An 18,732-nucleotide genomic window follows, 5' to 3' on the forward strand; every position below is an offset into this window, starting at 1 on the left:
TACTTGAGTTCTCAATCACTGGCCCTTGTTGTGCCCTGCCAAGACCGGCTCGGTTACAAGGTGATTTATTTACGCTGAGAAAAAGCTGCCGCCGCCAGATTCCACCGGATACCGCCCAATAGCTCGCTAAAGGTTTCCCTTACCGCGCGCTCAAACTGCCCTAGCGAGCAACAGCAGGAGAAATGAGACGGACCACAGGGAAATGACTGCGTTACTGCAGCCTGAATCATAACATGTTTTATACCCCTGTTATGTTCTCTGTACAGACAGACTTTTTATTGCATTTTGCTTTCTCCCCAAACGCTCTGATGTGAGATTGTATCTGTTGAAACCTCCTCAGCTCGAAACCCTGATTATTTTCGCAATTCTTTCTTCGATTGGTATGATTGAAATTGCTGAGATTGAAATCTGTTGAAAACGTTTATTTTTTAGCATTCTTTCTTTTCTTTAAATCATATGATTGATCATCTCTGTTCAGCTCTTATCAGCTCCGAGCATTTTTTTCTTTAAATCATATGACTGAGATCGTATGAGATTAACTGTTATCAGCGCGATAAAATTGAGTTCTCTAGGGCACCGGCTATACTCTCGTTACTTTTCCATGGTCTCTGGTCCAACCGAGCTCAACTCACGGCATCATCCCCAGAATGTGTAAGGAGACGCCTCATTAGCTGTATACCTGTGGGTTTCCCCGAACCATCAAACAAACCATGGTTTCAATGTTTGTCACCATCTCCTTAATCTGGGAGATGCTTGGGTAGCACGGAGGAAAGCACTTTGATACCAAGATCCTTCCCATGGTTAATTAAATGTAAATACGATGGAAAAGGCTTAGGCACACAGTTTACTGTATACAACAACCGCCATTTAATCCCCCTAAAGCTCACTGTCTCTGCCTCGCTTTCTCTCTCTCCCTCTCTCTCTCTCTCTCTCTCTCTCTCTCTCTCTCTCTCTCTCCGTGCTGCTGTCTCTTTGTCTATCCGTCTGTGTCTATTTTGGTCTTCCCCACGCCTCACGGCAGGGCATTCCTGGGTGCTTCTTAGTGAGATGTTGTGGGTCTGGGTAACAAATCAATGGAGGAATGCAAGGTGTCAGTTGTAAATGAGGGCGATGGGTTTCACGCAGAAATGGCCCCAGAGTCAGGGCATGTCTCCCCCCCTCCGAGTGACGGATGTGTCTTCAGTTTGAGCCTCTTTCAGGGGACGTCCGGGTGACAGGTATTTTGTGTCATTAGACAGCATCATGTTGGCCTCGATCGGACTGACTGTTGCCGTTTCCTCCAAGCAAAAGGTCTCACGTTCGTATCAGAGACCGGACCCAAACCAGTATATACCTGGAACCGAAAACCAGTACCAACCTAACCGTCTCAGACCAGAACCAGTCCAGATCCGGACCTGTACATTTAAATTCCTCTGTCTCTGAGGCTATTTCCCAGCAGACTGGTAACTTCCTGGTGGAGCTGTTTTGTTTGGATTGAACCACTCTCTCGTTGTCATGTCCCTAGACAACAAATGACAGTTGTCATGACAGTAGACAACAAAATCTAGGACCCAGGACTAGGACCCAGGACTAGGAGCCTGGAGAAGGATCCAGGAGAAGGTTCTCAAGACTAGGATCCAAGACCAGGACCCAAGGACAAGGACCCCAGGTCTAGGACCCCAGGTCTAGGACCCCAGAGCTAGGACCCCAGAGCTAGGACCCAGGGCTAGGATCAGTTGTGGGAATGTGAACCGGTGCGTGTTGTGGAGCAGGCAGGCAGACAAAGCGCTAGGGGCCGCAGCCATCAGCGACAGCGGGACACACTAAGCATCTGGTGACAGATCCACCGGGATGCGTGACCACTTTACACAGCCATCCGCTGCCTGTGTGTGTGTGTGTGTGTGTGTGTGTGTGTGTGTGTGTGTGTGTGTGTGTGTGTGTGTGTGTGTGAGAGTTGTGTGTGTGTGCGTGCTCGCGTCTAGCGGTGTATTTTTACAGGGACGTGCACAGCAGGGCAGGAATGCCTCCGCTCCGTGTTGTCCTCAGGTAGTAAAACGTCCTCCTGTGTGTTCCCCTCCAGACACCCTAGACTGCTCCCTGTTTAATCATCTGTGGAGGAGGTCTGCAAGGCCGCCGCGCCCTCCACACCTTCTGCACCTCCACCTGCACCACCAGCATCATTATCAACCTCGTCACCGCCGTCAGCAGCACAAGCACCACTTCCTCCTCCGTCACCACCTCCACCGCCGCCTCCACCGTCTCCTCCTCCTCCACCGCCACCTCCACCTCCTCTACCTCACCGACACCCCCACCACTCCGAGCTACACCGCCTCCACCACCACCCCGAGCTCATCCACTGTCACTACCAACATCACCCATACCTCCTCCACCAACACCATCTCCACCAAAAGCGGCTCCATCTGCACCACCGCCACCAACGCCACGCCCATCTGCTCCACCACCACCGACACCATCGCCACCACGCCCGCCTCCTTCAACGTCACCTCCACCATCATCGCCTGCCAGCACTACATCCAACCACACCACTATCTCCACAACATCTCCTACATCTAAACCATCACCACCACCACTATCACCTTCTTTACCTCAGCCCACCTCAAACGGCACAATCCCCAAAAGCACTGAAAGAAACATAAAAAGAATATTATAATTATTGTATTTTTTCGAATGCCCTTGTATTATCCTAAACATGATGGTATCATACATGTTGTTGGATTAGTGCAGCAGGAACATGGAGCTGGACACCCCGCTAACCCTTCACTGCTAACCCTTCACTCTTCAACGAGAAGCTAGTGGAAGAGTCCCTGGCACAGGGAAGAGCCCTGGAATTCACTGTTTGTTCAGCGGACGAGAGAGAGAGAGAGACAGAGAGAGAGAGACAGAGAGGGAGAGGGAGAGGGAGAGAGAGAGAGAGAGAGAGAGAGAGAGAGAGAGAGAGAGAGAGAGAGAGGGACAGAGAGAGAGAGAGAGAGAGAGAGAGGGACAGACAGAGAGAGAGAGAGAGAGAGGGACAGAGAGAGAGAGAGTCCGAGAGAGAGAGAGTCCGAGAGAGAGGGGGGAAGAGAGAGGGGAAGATAACAACAAGAAAGGAAACAAATGAAGAATAAAAAGAGAGTGAGAAGGGGGGGAGGAGGGAAGAGATGGAGACAGGGCTCAAAAGAAGAGGGAGGGATGAAGAGTGAAAGAGAGAAAACGAGCTAGGGAGGTAGATAATGAGTCAAAGAAAGGAACAGGGGGAGAAGGGGGGAGTGAGAACTTAGAGAGCTAAAGAGAGAGAGTGAGGGTGAGAGAGGAAGGAAGGAGGAGGTAGAGGGAGGGAGCGAGTGAGGGCGCTGGCGGCTACAACATGAGGAAGCCAGCAGAGTTCAGCTGCAGGTAAGGTTCACCTGAGATGCTGACCCTGGAGCTGTCTGCTGGGAACACTGGGTCTGAGGAGCGGGGTGGGATGGCTGGGCTGGGAGGGTGGGGTGTAGGGTGGGGTAGCTGCTGAACAGCCACACATAAAGGGAACATTGTTGGGTCCGTCTCCAGGGAACCCGCTCACATCGCTGTGTTGTGGTAAATGAGCCGGGGAGCAGACAGTAAGTCACACGGGCGGAAAAAAACCCAGCCCCGAATGTGAGCGTCTGTGTGAGCGCCTCACGTGACGCAGGTGATCCGTTTGTAGGGCTCTAACCGACGAGGGCGCTTTCAGGATTGATAATGGGGGGTTTCGTTAATCTCCCAAGCCCCACGTTAAAAGGCGTAAAAACATTCCTTATATTTGCTGAGGGAACCGTAAAAGCGTTCAACTGCGCTTTTAACAAAAACACCGCCCGACATGCATCCACTGTGGGGCCAGCCACCCTACACCGGCAGCAGTGAAAGTGTTGATGAAGAGAATCCGGGCGAACTGAGAGCCTGCAGGCGAGAGAAGGAGGAGATGCTATCTCTGGCCGATCTCTGGGGACCTCTCGCATATCCATCTTCCAGAGAGAAGCCTCCTCTCGGACACCTTCAAAGGCCGGCAGTTAGCGCCCCCCGTTATTAGCGGTGAGTTATAAACCCGCGGTTTGGACCAAATGACCTATTAGCTACCCAAGCGGGGCTGTGGGGCTGGGGTTGAGGGCTTAATCGCTCCATGTGGAGTGGGTAGGTGAGTGGGGGGGGGGGGGTCCTCAGAGTCATACCTGATGTGGTCACCGTGCCGACATGAAGAACACCTGGAACCAGGTGTTCAGCATTTCCTGGATACAGATATTCGCTGCTTGTGAAAGGCTTGTCATCTTCGCCCTGTCATTAACCCACCCAACCAAATACCTCCCCTCCAGGTAGCCCTGTTACCCGCGGATACGACACCGCTCGGGGATGAGGGGTAATTACCGTTTAGCGGGGTGATGGCGGTGAGCTCATGCTTGCACTATGCGGCCGTCTGCTCAAATCTAAAATTGGCGAATGAACGAATAACAACATAATTGACGCGACTGCGGGCATTTGTTAATCGTGTTTCATTGTGCGTTAGTGTTTGGCATGAAAGTGCTATGCTACTGTGTGTATAAAGATAAAACCGTGAATGATGCTGTTATGCAGCAGTCAGCAATCAGCAGTATTTGGGATTAATAGTACAACCAATGTGTTGTCGACCCCTGTCGCAGACTGAGCAAGGGACACCTTTACGTGAACCATTGTTATGAACGACTATGAACTGCCGTGAAGAGCAGAACGGAGCCAGGATGGATATGACAGCTCCCTCTCTCTCTTTTCTTCTTCGTCTTCTTCTTCTTCTGTCTTCTTATTATCGTATCCCAGGCCACTGTGTGGCGGCCTGAGAACATTGACAGCTCTTTTATGGCTGGGCCCCCTGGGGCCTGGAAACAGAAGGAGGGTGCCTGGTTCCCAGCTGCCTCTGTCTGGGGGTGATCTACCGTCCCCCTCAGAGCGCTGGGACGCGGTCTGCCGGTGGGGCGGAGGAGGAGGTGGAGGTGGAGGTAATGGAGGTGGATGTGGGGGACGTGGTGGTGGTTGTCTTTTGACTGATGGAGGGGGCTGCTCAGTAATTTACCGGTTGTCTGGAGCCCTCTGAAGCCAGTGAAGACCTAATTAGCTCAATAGTGCTCTGAAAACATCAGAGTATGTAGTATCTGCTCCAGGACGGCGATAAAAGAGCAAGATGAGAACGGGCCCAGCCGTGTTTGAACATGGTCAGTGGTGACGGTCTTCCATTAAAACTCGTACCACCGTCCCATTCATCCCCGGGGTCAAGTGGGCGTCGTCCATCAGCACGTCCAATATCAAGACATCCGTGGCAGTCCTAATGGTCGTCCATATGAACGCGATGAGGGAGGAGAGGAGATAATAAGGATTCTCCGACCGCTGGGGATCTTTCGGGGTCGGGTCACCAGGTGCGTCTGGCTGGAGAGCGACCTTCCGTCCATCTCACGGAACCCTCGTCCGTCGCCATGGCAACCATGACAGCTAAGGGGTAAACGAGATAGAGGTCATATTTTTCATTGTCCGTCTCAGCTGGCATCGTAGACCCGTGTCCCTCATCAGTAGCCATGGCAACCATGGCAGCTAAGGAGTTAACGAGATAAAGGTAATTTATTTCATTGTCCGTCTCAGCTGGCATCGTAGACCTGTCTCCTTCATCAGTAGCCATTTTTGTCATTATCTCAAACAATGGAAAGGCCATACGCAGTAATAAGATCTCTGAAAAATACTACCTTTCCGAAAAAATTTCAAACCGAGACAAACAATTCGTATGCCATTTTTGTGTATGGTCTACAAGTTATTTTACAAAAAGTCACCATGCCATGTTCGCCTCCCAATGAAAGTACTTAAGTAGTTATTTAAGTTGTTATCTCGCCTGATTCCACGTATCCGAGACCAATTGTGTCTTACCGTTGTCCCTGAGTGTGTGAAGCTGTGGGTTTTTTTACAATGTCTCTGAGAACGAACAAAACAAAAATTTGAGGAAGCAAGAATTTAAAACCCAAATATAACATTAAACATCCATTCCATTCACATAATATGTTTGATACAAGTTGTGAAATGAAAAGATGGCTCATTCCCATTAATGAAATCATCACCCTTTAAGTCTTTTAATTCTATACAAGAGGCTTTCACAGTTAAATATTAACGTGGTGTGTGCCATGGAGTCCCGACAATATCAAACAACAAAGGCAAATTAAGTTAAGAATATGGGTCTTTAAAAATCAAACCCAAAACTGCTTCAATTGAGCTTCAGACAGTATGAAGACAAACTTAATTCCACCATCATCCAAAAGTGCCAGTCTCGTTTAACAATCCCACAAACCGCCGACATAAAGGTCTGAAGAATCAAGCAGGATAACGCACACCCGTCAGACATGTCACTTCGCTTTCAAACTCAGATTGGGCCGTACTTTCCCTCCCGTGGGATCTCACTGGTGAAAGATGAGTCGGAGATAAGAGAAGGATTTGCAGCTTTCTGCGGAGGAAGTGGCTGTCTGCGTGAACGTTGGACTGTAGATTCAGAGGCCACGAGGGGAAGAGTTTGTCATCTTTATCTCCTGTCGTGCCCGCCGGCCACCATCGCTCTGCCCTGCCACTCACGAGTCTGCGTGGACGCCCCGAGGTCTTGGAACCTGCTGGGGTTCAAAGAGGGGGAAACAAGCACTGACACAAACCCATATCCTGAGATCGCTCCCTGCATTTCCTCATCTGTCTAACATACATGTTGTGACTCTCCTTCTCCCTGCTCCCACCTTGCACTCCTGCACAGCCTTTATAGTTGTGTTCCCGGGCTTTGATGTAAAATACAATCGACAGATGTTCTGCACTGAATAGATGCATGCATTGCAAAAGTCGAGTGTCTGTAAGCGTTAAACAGCACCTGGGAAGAACAGGACATTTCTTTGAACTTGTGAGAGTAGCGTTACAAAGCAACGCATCTACATTTGACCATGTTTAATCTTTTAGATTTTAAACGTTTTTTCAGAGCTCTGAACTCAAGGCAACAATGAGGATGTGTGCGTGTGTGTGTGTGTGTGTGTGTGTGTGTGTGTGCGTGCGTGTGCATGTGAATGTGTGTGTTTGTTAGTGTATGTATGTGGATGTGCGTGTGTGTGTGTGCATCTTCCGTGTGCATGCGTGCATGTGTGTCTATGTGTGTGTATATGTGCGTCCATGTGTCTGTGTGCGTGAGCGTGTGTGAGTAGATCAGACAGGTTGTGTGTGAGTGATGATAGGTATATACACAGCTGCCAAGAATGGGTGGGATGGGGGGGGGGAGGCAGTGAACTGACATCAATGATCTTGTCGGTACCGTCACAAAGACCTTTGTCTGCTCCAACGGTGTCGTACAGACCCCGTATCATCCCATGAGCTCACCTCAAACCAAAAGATATACATTTACCCTAATTAGCATCTTGGCCCCAGCCATCAGAGTTCTGAAAAACAATGATATGATATGCTTGTGTGACCCATTGCACATCATTAAGTAGATGCTGAACATGAATCACTGTTTCAAGCATGCTTTGATCGCAGTCAACGACATTTAATCTCTGCACACATCATGCGAATGATTCTACAGAATATTATAATATTTTAAAATAAATTCACTGTCGTACGTAAGGTAAACTGATATCATTGTGGCTCTAAAGAGAGTCTGAGGTTGCAATCTCTCATCTTGCGAAAACAGTGACTGATTGCCAAATCATAAAGCCTCAATGCCTACAATATGATATTTGAAGTTATTTCGTGCCTTGGGGTACCTGAAAAATACCATAATATTAATTTTAATAGTCAATAAAACAGTGATGGTTATGTTTTACAAAATAACAAAATAATTGAACAGATGTATAATGAACCCATTTATAAATACTGACAATTATAACGTGGGGATATATGTTACGTTTGTGTGTGTATGTGCATGCTTGTGTGTGTTTGTGTGTGTTTGTTTGTGTGTAACCTGCAGATGGCACCCTACTCTCTGAACAGCATCATCCACAACATATGTAGCCTCGGGACAGATTTGTGTCAACAGTTTTTTCCTTGCAACCACTCACTAGTAATTCTGACCACACTGCACCCCCGAGACAAACACAGGATTATAATAAAAAACAAACAAACATGGTTGTCTATTGTCCAACTAAGTCAGGGCGGATTTGCCAGGACCCAGGGTTACTCAGCGAGGGGACCCTTGTACGTTTGGCCCCCAGAAAGAAATCTGAATCACATCAACGTCGCTGAGTCATCTGGCAATGTGAACTGGGGTCCCGGACTATTTTAAGAGAACTGTCTCTGTTTGTTTTTGCATGGAAGCATCCTGCCTCTTGCAGTGGATTAGTCCAATGTCAACACAGAGATGAGTTTTAAACAAACTCTGCTCTTGGGAGGGGACGAAGTATTGGTTGTGATCCTGGGGGCCGAACCTTGGTGGGAGTGTGATGTAAGTGTAGTGTAAGTGAAACACTGCTGCATGGCAATACTGTCTTCTTAAACAAACCCATACGGCTGGTATACAATTATTATTATTATTAATGTGTAATAGTCTTAAAAAGTCGATTATTGGGGAGAGCGAAATGCACATGTTGATGCATGCAGGTGAATTCATTTATTTAAATAAAAACAACACAAACAATCAATCAATCAATGAAAGGATCACGTCTTGGACCCTCTTAAGGTTAATTCAGGGTAACATGTCTATGCCCTGTCTCCCCCACTGGGATTCCTTTGGATTAAGCCCTGTATAATCACCACCACAATAACCTGTGAATGACGGAGGTGAAGGTGCACCCTGGGTGATGGGTGGGTGATGGGTGGGGTGACAGGGGGTCGAGGGGGGGGGGGGGGTCCTCTGAATGGGCAACCCTGTCTAAGGCCTGGTCACCACGGCTGGCCGGCTGCCATTGGGAACGCTGGGAGTGTGAAAAGGGAGAGCTAGAGGCCCCTAGTTGGCTTCCGAATGGGAGCTTAGCAAGGGCCTCCTTTCTCCCACACAGCGAGGAGGCCTCTGAGACCGGATCTCAGAGGAACACTGTCCTCTCCTCCTCCTCCTCCTCCTCCTCCTCCGATGCTAATCCCTTCTCTGCCGGGATGAGAGGGAAAGTCACCGTTTTATTCACATTTGAATGCAAACAAAGCTGGAGAAATGGGGGTTTGGGTGTCACATCCGAGGGTGAGAGAGAGGGAGAGGGAGAGAGAGAGAGAGAGAGAGAGAGAGAGAGAGAGAGAGAAAGAGAGAGAGAGATAGAGAGAGAGAGATAGAGAGAGAGAGAGAGAGAGAGAGAGAGAGAGAGAGAGAGAGAGAGAGAGAGAGAGAGAGAGAGAGAGCAAGAGACCCAGTGAATGGGATCCCGTCGCCCTGGAGAAGTATGTGACAGGCAGCTTCATCACGGCCGCCCGGCCGCCCGGCCCTCTCCTTTCAGGGCCCAGCACGGCGGTCGGGGCCCTAAACCAACACGGTGAGATGGCCTCTGATGGCCGCACTATGGGGCCCTCATTGTTAGCACTTTAATGGCCGGGCGGGAGCTAAGAGGATTAGCTCTGACAGGGACCGCGGCGGACACCGGGAGAGCCTGACATAAGTCACACCGGGATGCCTGTCCCCCATTCTGTGACGTGGAGCCACTGACCGGCGCTTTGATTGAGAAGTTCTCTTCATCGCCCTCTTCATCACTCTCTTCATTTCTCTAGCCTGTCCCCTATGGAGGAGCTCTACTCATCACTCTCTTCATCGCTCTTGCCATTCCCCCATGCGGGCCGTAGAGTCACTGAACGGCCATCTTATGGAGCCGCTCTCTTCATCGCTCACTCCAATGTCAGTGTGATGGGGATGTAGATGTATAGACGTTGTATATTTGTGTCTGGACAGCAGAGCCATGCGGCTGTCTGAGTCCTGTGAGGTGTCGTGAATGTAGTAAGTGTGCACAGATCCTCCGCTGGCATCCACATAAAGCATGGAAAAGGCAGATTCTCAGTCCTAATACAGAGCATGATATCAGGGTAATCACGGCTAACCTTTCAGCCAGCGCCAAAGGCATGATCATGCGATGAGGTCATCATTTAACCACTCTGTCATTGTAGAGGACCAGATGTGGCATGAGGACTCGTGAGGACCTGGAGGACTCATGGGGACTTCTGGACTTGTGAGGACCCTGAGGATCCTTGAGGACTTGTAAGGACTTGTGAGGACAGGGGAGGACTTGTAGGGACTTGTGAGGACACATAAGGACCTGGAGGACATGTTAAGACTTGTGAGGACTTGTGGGGACCTGTGAGGACTTCAAGGACTCGTGAGGACACGTTAGGAATCTTGAGGACTTGTGAGAATTTCTGGGGACTCATGAGGACTTCTGAGGACTTCTGAGGACACTTGAGAACTTGTGAGGACAGGTGAGGACTTGTAGGGACTTGTGAGGACACGTAAGGACCTGGAGGACTTGTGAGGACCTGGAGGACTTTGAGGACTCGCGAGGACACTTTAGGAATCTTGAGGACTCGCGAGGACTTGTGGGGACTTGTGTGGACACTTGAGGGCTAGTGAGGACTTGTAGGGTCTCCTTAGGATTTGTGAGGTCTTGAGGGCAAATAAGACACTTGAGGACTCGTGCAGACTTATGAGTACACTTGAGGACTTGTGAGGACTTTTGAAGACTTGTTAGGACCTCCTGAGGGGACTCTAGAGGACAGTCGTCACGCAGTCACCAAAACACCATAAAGTGTGTTTCATGTGTTTTAGGGGAAGCAGCTCAATTCAAACTTTCCAGCCAATGGAAGCCAGTGACCTTCAACGCTAATAAAGTGTATTTCCCTAACATATAGACCATCCGTCACTTTGATTCAGAGCAATCAGTTCAAACACAAACGTCATTCTTCCGTTCCACCCTACAGCTAAAACAACCCGACGTGGCTCCAGAAATCTGTTAGGTAAAGCAAAGACCCAAGGCTGTGTTCACAACATGTGTGTGTCGAGAGAGAGACACGACGTGATCGGCATTCATAAGTTCATAAGGAGCAGTTGAAACAAACTGCGGGGGGAAAGATCAACAAGAAGGCAGATCTTCAGCCGCTACGTCCGTCCAGGGCCCTGGGGCAGTGAGGGCAGTGATAAATGGTTTTAATAAGTCCACGGCGTAGCTCTGGGTTACAAAACAGACAGATGGGACAAAACAACCATTTGTGTGTCCAAATGTGTGTGTTTGTGGGAGTCAGTCTGTCTGAGTGTGTGTCTGTCTGTGTGCTCTCGCCCGGTTTAAGAGGCAGCAGGTAGGAAACACACATGTACAGACTAGCGTTATGGCCCCTGGGGTCTGAGGGCCCTTTAACAGAATGTGCTCTCTGTAAGAGCTCAGGTTCACACCGATCACAGCTGTAAAATAACACATTTCTGACATTTAACATGAAGTAGAAGTCTGATGGCAAGGCTGGTATTCATACTATAGGTTATACTGTGTTTAATTTTGGTAAAATGTTCAGTTTAGGTATCAGGTTAGCAATGGTATGTTTATTGGAGAGATTGTTAAAATCTTTAGTGCTGAAACCCTGACAATATGTTTATCTTTTTTTATCGAAAAATAAGATTTCAAGAACAGATTGATTTCATAATTTTGATCAATCGGTATTTGGCGCCTTTCCCACTGTTCTTACCTCAACATGGCACAGAAACTACAGCCCCTGTCCCTCTAATCACAGACAAACGCCTCCCACAGAACACGACCCAGTAAACTGGCGGTGGCTGTGATTGTGGCGGTGTTGTGTGACACTACCATGTCAGACTATACACTTTAATCCAAAGAGGCAGCGGTGTCACTGGCTTCTCCTAATGACAGTATAACTTTCCCCTGTGCGGGGGATGTGAAAGCTATCTGTCCTCACCATCTCCTCACTTTGAAGGCCCACAAACACTGCTGATAGGTATCACACAAGTGGCCCTTTGAGTACCCAGTCGCCCGGCGAGCTGAATGGACGAGGAACAGCCTACAGGAGCATTCCATCCGCCTGATTCACCAGGCAGCCATATTGGTTAGTTAGAGGGAAACCTTCTACTAATCTTTGAATACTAGGTGTGTGTTTTTTTTGTTTTTTTTACTGCATTCCATTTCTAGTGTAGCATTCAGAATGCCTTTCAATTGAGTTGTCATGGTTTCCCTGAAGATACTCCATAGTTTGCCCACCCAGCTAACCAATGTGGCCGCAGGACGACTAAGGACTATCAAAGCTAATGCTTCGTAGCCTCAGGCAAGGGCTCTGAAACTCTTTCATGACCCACCTGCAGAGGTACATTTTGGCCCACAACCCCCCGACATATTATACGTTGTAATTAACATGACACATCTGTGAAATAAGAAATGTTTTACCTATGTTTATTGTTCTAATATATTTTCTGCGTTTCAGTCTTCACTCAGACTAATGTTAAAATTAAGATGAATTTATGAATGAATGAATAAGCAGGTTAGACTAGGGGTTAGACTTTTTGCTCCAAAGGTAGACTGCAGATTGGGGTTTGACCCAGAACTTTGGGGCTTTGACTCAAACACCCTGATCAAAAAAAGATACAAGCATTGTTGAGAAAGATATCAAACTCGCTACTCATGCATCGATAGAAATTCACTGTAAGTCACTTTGGATAAAGGAGTCTGGTCAAAAACAAGATAGTAATAGTTAATAATATCCATTTTTCTGAATGAATTGTATCCGCTTGAGGTTATTTCAGTTCTTCTACGCCTCCTCCCATTATTTTCCGTGGTGTTTTTCCAGCTTTGTGGACACAGGAAAAAGGGGCGGTGCTACACAATCAACAAGGCGGATTCTGATTGGCTGACAGCAACAAAAAAATCCATTAAGACACGAAACATAACAAATAACCGGTGGGGAAAATGTGACGTTTGTGACGAAGTTCTTTGTGTATTTTCTCACAGGTGGGTGTTAATACGTAACACATTAAATCTACGTCGGCCATGTTGGAGGTATTGACTTATTTAATTAACGTTCTCTGCGTGACATCAGCGGCTGGGCCAGCTGTGTTTCTTCTTCTGGGAAAGAGGGTGACATGGACGGACCCCGCTGTCCCCTCGCTGAACCCAGCCATCGGCCAATGGGGCAAGAGCACAGACCGGAATCTGGTCCTGTGGCGAGGACTCGGCCCTGGAAAACACCGTGGACAAAATGGCGTCGGAAACACTTTGACTGTCCAACGGGCGTGGACAGTGGGGGGAGGAGGGTATGTCATCGGAAAATGTGTGCTAGGAGGGAGAGAGATAGATAGAGAGGGAGGGAGAGAGAGAGAGAGAGATAGAGAGACAGAGAGATACAGACAGAGAGAGAGACATACAGAGAAAGAGAAAGAGGGTGAGAGCAAGACAGTCCGACAGAGAGTGAGAGAGACAGAGACAGAGGAAAGACAAAGGAAAAAGGTTCAAGAGGAAGGTTTAGGAGGAAGCACCTGTCCTGTAGCGTCCAGAGAGAACGCACTCTGAAACCCGTGCGCTAAACTGAAAGCATCCCCACGCTTAGCGTCTCGCAGCGCGGCCGGAGCTGCCGGGGCTAACGGAGGACAGCTCCTCCCTCTCGCGGTCAGTCGGAAAAGCCTCAACATAAATATCAACTTTCCCCGTCGCGAAGGGGCCTCAAGCTGTCCAAACAATGATCGAGGGAAAGGGACAAGCAACTAGCAACATGAGGCGGCCATGGGAACCCAGAACGCACAACACAGAGAAACGCTCCGCTTTATTTTCTCTCATCCTGCGGCTGATGAACTTGGACCCCCCCCCGATGTGTTTTCTTAACTCTCCAGGAAGCTCCAGGTGATCTGGAGAATTGTTCTCATTCACAACTCGGTCCTCTATTATATCTGTTGTGTGTTTTATGTGTGTATCGCTGCTTACGATCACCAGGCAAAGAAATCCTGTTTCCAGGCCTGGCTTTATATAAGTAGTGTATTTAAACTCATTCATTTTAGACATAGCTAGTGTAAGTAAGAGTATCTTTGGGAAAGTAAATTGTAATTTGCTCTCGGAATTCTCTGAATGCTCGGAATTCTCATTGCCAGTAATTGTCAACAATCAAAATGGTGGCCGGCTCTTCAACATGAGAACCGCTCACAGCTCTAACAGTGAGTGATGAGGATGCGCTATCTCCTCCAGAAATTAATCATTTTAATGCCCTCGTTAAGGCAACAAGGCCTCCCCTGCGAGCCAGTTCTCATGCAGAGAGAGAGAAAGGGTGAGCTAGAGAGAGAGAGAGAGAGAGAGAGAGAGATAGAAAGGGTGAGATAGAGAGAGAGAGAGAGAGAGAGAGAGAGAAAGGGTGAGCTAGAGAGAGAGAGAGAGAGAAAGAGATAGGGAGAGAGAAATGGAGAGATATGGAGATAGAAAGGGTGAGATAGAGAAAGGGAGAGATAGCAAGAGAGAAAAGGGAGAGATAGGGAGAGAGTGAAAGCGTGAGACACTGAGAGAAAGAAAGGGAGAGATAGGGAGATAGAGAGAGAGAGAGAGAGAGAGAGAGAGAGAGAGAGAGAGAGAGAGAGAGAGAGAGAGAGAGAGAGCCTTGCAAAACAACCACTGTCTTTCAACCTGAGAAGTAGAGAACACTCACAGGGTATAATTGCTTCGCCGCTCTTCAAAAGAGGTCCTGATCTAATTCTCTGGCTTTTACCTGCGCTAGGCGCGTCGCCACATCAAAGCCGCTGAACCAAGATCACAGGTCACCGAACCGAGGAAGATATATCTCATAAGTATTGTTTATTTCCTCATTTTTTCACCCAGAGATATGACTCCTTCACCGATTGACTGCGATCCAGAGTTTAGTTTTTCCCCATGTCAGTCAAAGGCTTCATTTCCCCCAACGCGGCAGACAACAATTGTCTATCTGAGGCACGGTGTTAGGGCCCTGTGTGTTGTGCTTCAAGGCCTTTCTCTCCTCCTCCCCCTCTCCACCTCCTCCTCCTGCAGAATCCATGTCTTGCAGCCTGTTGGAACTTGTTTAAAAGCACAGAGTTGAGTCTCGCAGAGATGTTGCCAGCAGGAATGAGTGAACAGTCATCATTATCCTACACTAATCTCTCGGTTTCCACGGATTCTACACAACGCGCCATGCCAGTGACCTTATTGTGAACCATGCTGCTTTTAATATAGATTTAAAGACTTTTAAAATTTTGCATGTTAATTTAGCCATCTGGACATTTGGACAAGGGCTGAAAAAATCTCTGCAGCAAAAGTTAAAACGTATCCTTTATATTTATTATGATGATGTCTTCCTTGTAGCATTACCTTTTCGTAAGAATTTAACCTTACATAATGACAATTTTTGAGTGCACATTTGACGCTTAATTTTGATTAAACACTTGGCACTGACAAACAATCGATCTTCAAGCTCTGACTGACCAGAGATTGCGAGCCTCCGTGTTTTCATTTACATAAAAAGAAATCGCTCTTCATGCACTTCTGCACTTTGGGCCCCCAGTTGAAAACGTTTCACCTCCCGTGTTGTCCCGAACTTCAGGGGTGCAGAGCCCAGAGCCAAATAAATGTCCCTCCAAGGCTTCCGTGTCAAGCGGCCTTCCCCCTAATTCTCTAACTGTCATGTGTGAGTGAGGCTGTGTGGGCCCGCGGCCCCAGGCGTCAGAAAACACAACGCGATCCTGACTCAAGTGGAGCTCAGGCGTGGATCAGAGCAGGCTAACCCACGCTGTGCCCTCAGGGAACCATACTCTTCCTACCGCAACGCTGTTAGCACGACAGCTGTGGCAATATCTGAATGGGGCTGGAATCTCTCAAAACCTTAAGGATGGCGTGATTGTGGTGATTCCGAACCGAAAGGTACTGGGATCGAAGCCGAGTGTCCGTGGATTTCCTGTAGTAGGCGTCGCTGCGCTAGATGACCCCTGACCCCTACGCTGCTCGTAAATGACTTATCTGATCTTATCTGATAGATATGTTTGCTGTAAGTCTCTTTGGATTAAAGTATCTGTTAAGTGACTCAATAGTAGCAGCAGTGGAGTCCTGTACACATGCTGTGATTGTGATTGTTACATATCAGAAGCTGTGTTGACACAGTCCCTGCCAGCAGCGGTAAGCAAAGCGCACAGAAAATCACTCCGGCCTCATGAGTCAGACGAGAGACATTCAGCGTTTAGCGTTTATAAGCATTTGAAGAAGGGGGGGGGGGGGGGGGGGGGGGGGGAATCTTTAAACGCCTCGATACAGCGCTGCTCTGTCGTCAGCTCGTTCATTAATCAAAGCTAGCTTTAGCCCAACTGTCACCGCGGTGGTCGCTGGTGTGTCTTAGCTCACCCGTCTCCGCCATGGGGATGAGCCGGCACACATTCCGCCGTCTTGTTCAACTGTGAATGGACGGGGAGGTGATGAAACCGTGGAGAACGCGGAGACAATATCAGCCAGGAATTTATACATCAGTGTGAAACGTACACCGCTGTCTGCACACCCCACGGACCCACTCCGATGCCCAAATTGATGACGTTTTTTTCTCTCCCTGTGAAAAACAGCATTCCTTCACTCAGAAAGCAATGGGAACGTTGCACTCTGCTTCTAGAACTGCAGATTTTTGCACAGAAACTTAGAACCTGTGAAGTCAATGGTGGTGGATTTTGCCGTTTGTCTAAAATTGACTACCAACGTCGAAGGTCCCATTTACGCATCGTCGTCCACAGAGGTCATGATGCGGTCTGCAATTTTATCACAACACTTGTATGAGTCAGTACTTTTCTTATAGGACGGAAAAGATTGCGAAGGGTCCCCTTTAAAAGTGTTGAGCTCCACTGAACAGTTCAGCTCCAGGTAGAAGACGCAGACTTGTGTCTTCCGCGGGGTTCCTCCAACATTCCTGCCTCTAATGCCAGCTTGTTCGCCCCGAACAGGAAGTTCAGCTGGTATTTAATGTGTTTGCCTTTATTTGGTTTTCGTTTCGGCATGGCCACAGCAGAGACTCATACCTCCCGTGTGTTTGAAGCGTTGGGAGACACACGCACACACGCGGTATCATCAACAAATTCTTTGCACATTTTTAATTGTCAAAAGACGAGGGCGGGGGAGAAGGGCGTCTGATGTGCGCCTTTGTAGGGGACAACCTCGCAGTGTGTCTCTGTCTCTGCCGAAAAGCTCTAATAACAAAGTGACAGTGTTCTTGTTCGACATATTCCGATAATTGTTGCAGGGCTGCAAGCTAACACAAGCACAGGACTCAACCCTAAGCCCTCCTTCATGCGTGGAGTGTAATTTCAGATTGTGTAATTTTCTGCTCCTCTGCCACACATGTGGTAGAAAGGCCCTGCAGGGGAGGGAGGAAAACGAGGGTAATTAAGAGCGCGGTGATGATATTTCCCCTGGCTTCCCCTGGATTAGCTCTACTGTCACTGGCTGAAAGGGAGAGAGGTGCTTCTGGACCTCCGGTACTGCAGTGAGGTGCTGTGGGTACGAACGCTGACTGCCGCCGCAGGGCCACTGAGCTCGCCGCCTGAGTGTCTTTTGTGCGGAAGAATGAAATCTGTTTAATGTTGTATTGACGTAGAATGTTGTTTTTTTTTAATTAAGGTTGCGAGCAATGAGTTGTGCTTCATGCATCCATTACAACGACTCCATAACAGTTTATATATTCTTAATTTCTTTCTTAATTAGGTGAGTGATGCTTGCAGCGCTCAGCTATTGTTCTTCTTAAGTTTTATTCTTTCTTTATTTCTTATTCTCTATAAACTTTAGGACATATCTCCTTCCTCAATTTTTCACCTAGAGACTCCATTCAAATCTTAAAATGTTCATATTAGCTTGGAATCGAGTGCTTCTTTTCAGATTTTGAAAACAGAATTTCGATTACCTTTTTTCAAAATAACAGTTTAATGGCGCATTCCCACCGGAGGTTGCGGTTCGGTTCGCCTCAGTCCGGTAGTGAGGGGGCGGTATAGCCCAGCTCAATTCCGAGGTCACGTTTCCACCGCCGACAGTACCCTTATGGTAGGCTGGATGTCGATCGCCGCGACAGCTACGTAAACATTTTGACATCATAGCAGTGCGACACAGTGTAGCCTGCTCAATAAAAACCATGGAAAAAATGAACGCGACACATAACCAAGAGCTACCATGGAAGTCATCCAGCAACAGTTTCGGAACATCTCCGCCTCCTTGTTCGCCCAAGCTAAAGTTTTACGCGACATGTCCATTGTCCAGAAAAATACCTCGCGGGTACTGTTTGTTTGTTTTTATCCCCATGTCGCCTGGAAGTGACGATTCTGTGTGTAGCTCGAACTTGCCGGTCCTCTTTCAGGCGTCTCAGTCAGTACCCAAATGGAGGAGTACTGCGAGATGAGTACGGCTCAGCATGGCTCATTCCGGGTCACGGCCACTTTTGGTGGTGGAAACGCGATCCGTGCCACACCTTTGCTAACCGAACCGAACCGCACCCTCCGGTGGAAACGCGTCATAAGTTCGGCACTACGTTCAGCATGCCTGAACGTAGTGCAAGACTGACAAACCCTGGGAAATTTTGTGTAATGACGTCATACCGTTCAAATTTTATCCCCGCGAACCTGTTTTTGAGTGCGGAAAGTAAAATCTTCTGTGCGGTACTTTTTTTGTAATAAACAGTTGTGTTTTTTGTTTCATGGCATAATAATGTGACAATACAACAGATGAATTAGTACTTAAACCTGTCCTAAAGTCCACTTGTTTCAAACGTCCCGCACGTCACCAGTTTGTTTAAAATAAATAACAGGATGTTCAACTATGTATCCCTAAACATGACTTAGGACAGGGAAATACG

This window comes from Pollachius pollachius (assembly GCF_949987615.1).
Source record: "Pollachius pollachius genome assembly, chromosome: 12".
Classification (NCBI taxonomy): Eukaryota; Metazoa; Chordata; class Actinopteri; order Gadiformes; family Gadidae; genus Pollachius; species Pollachius pollachius.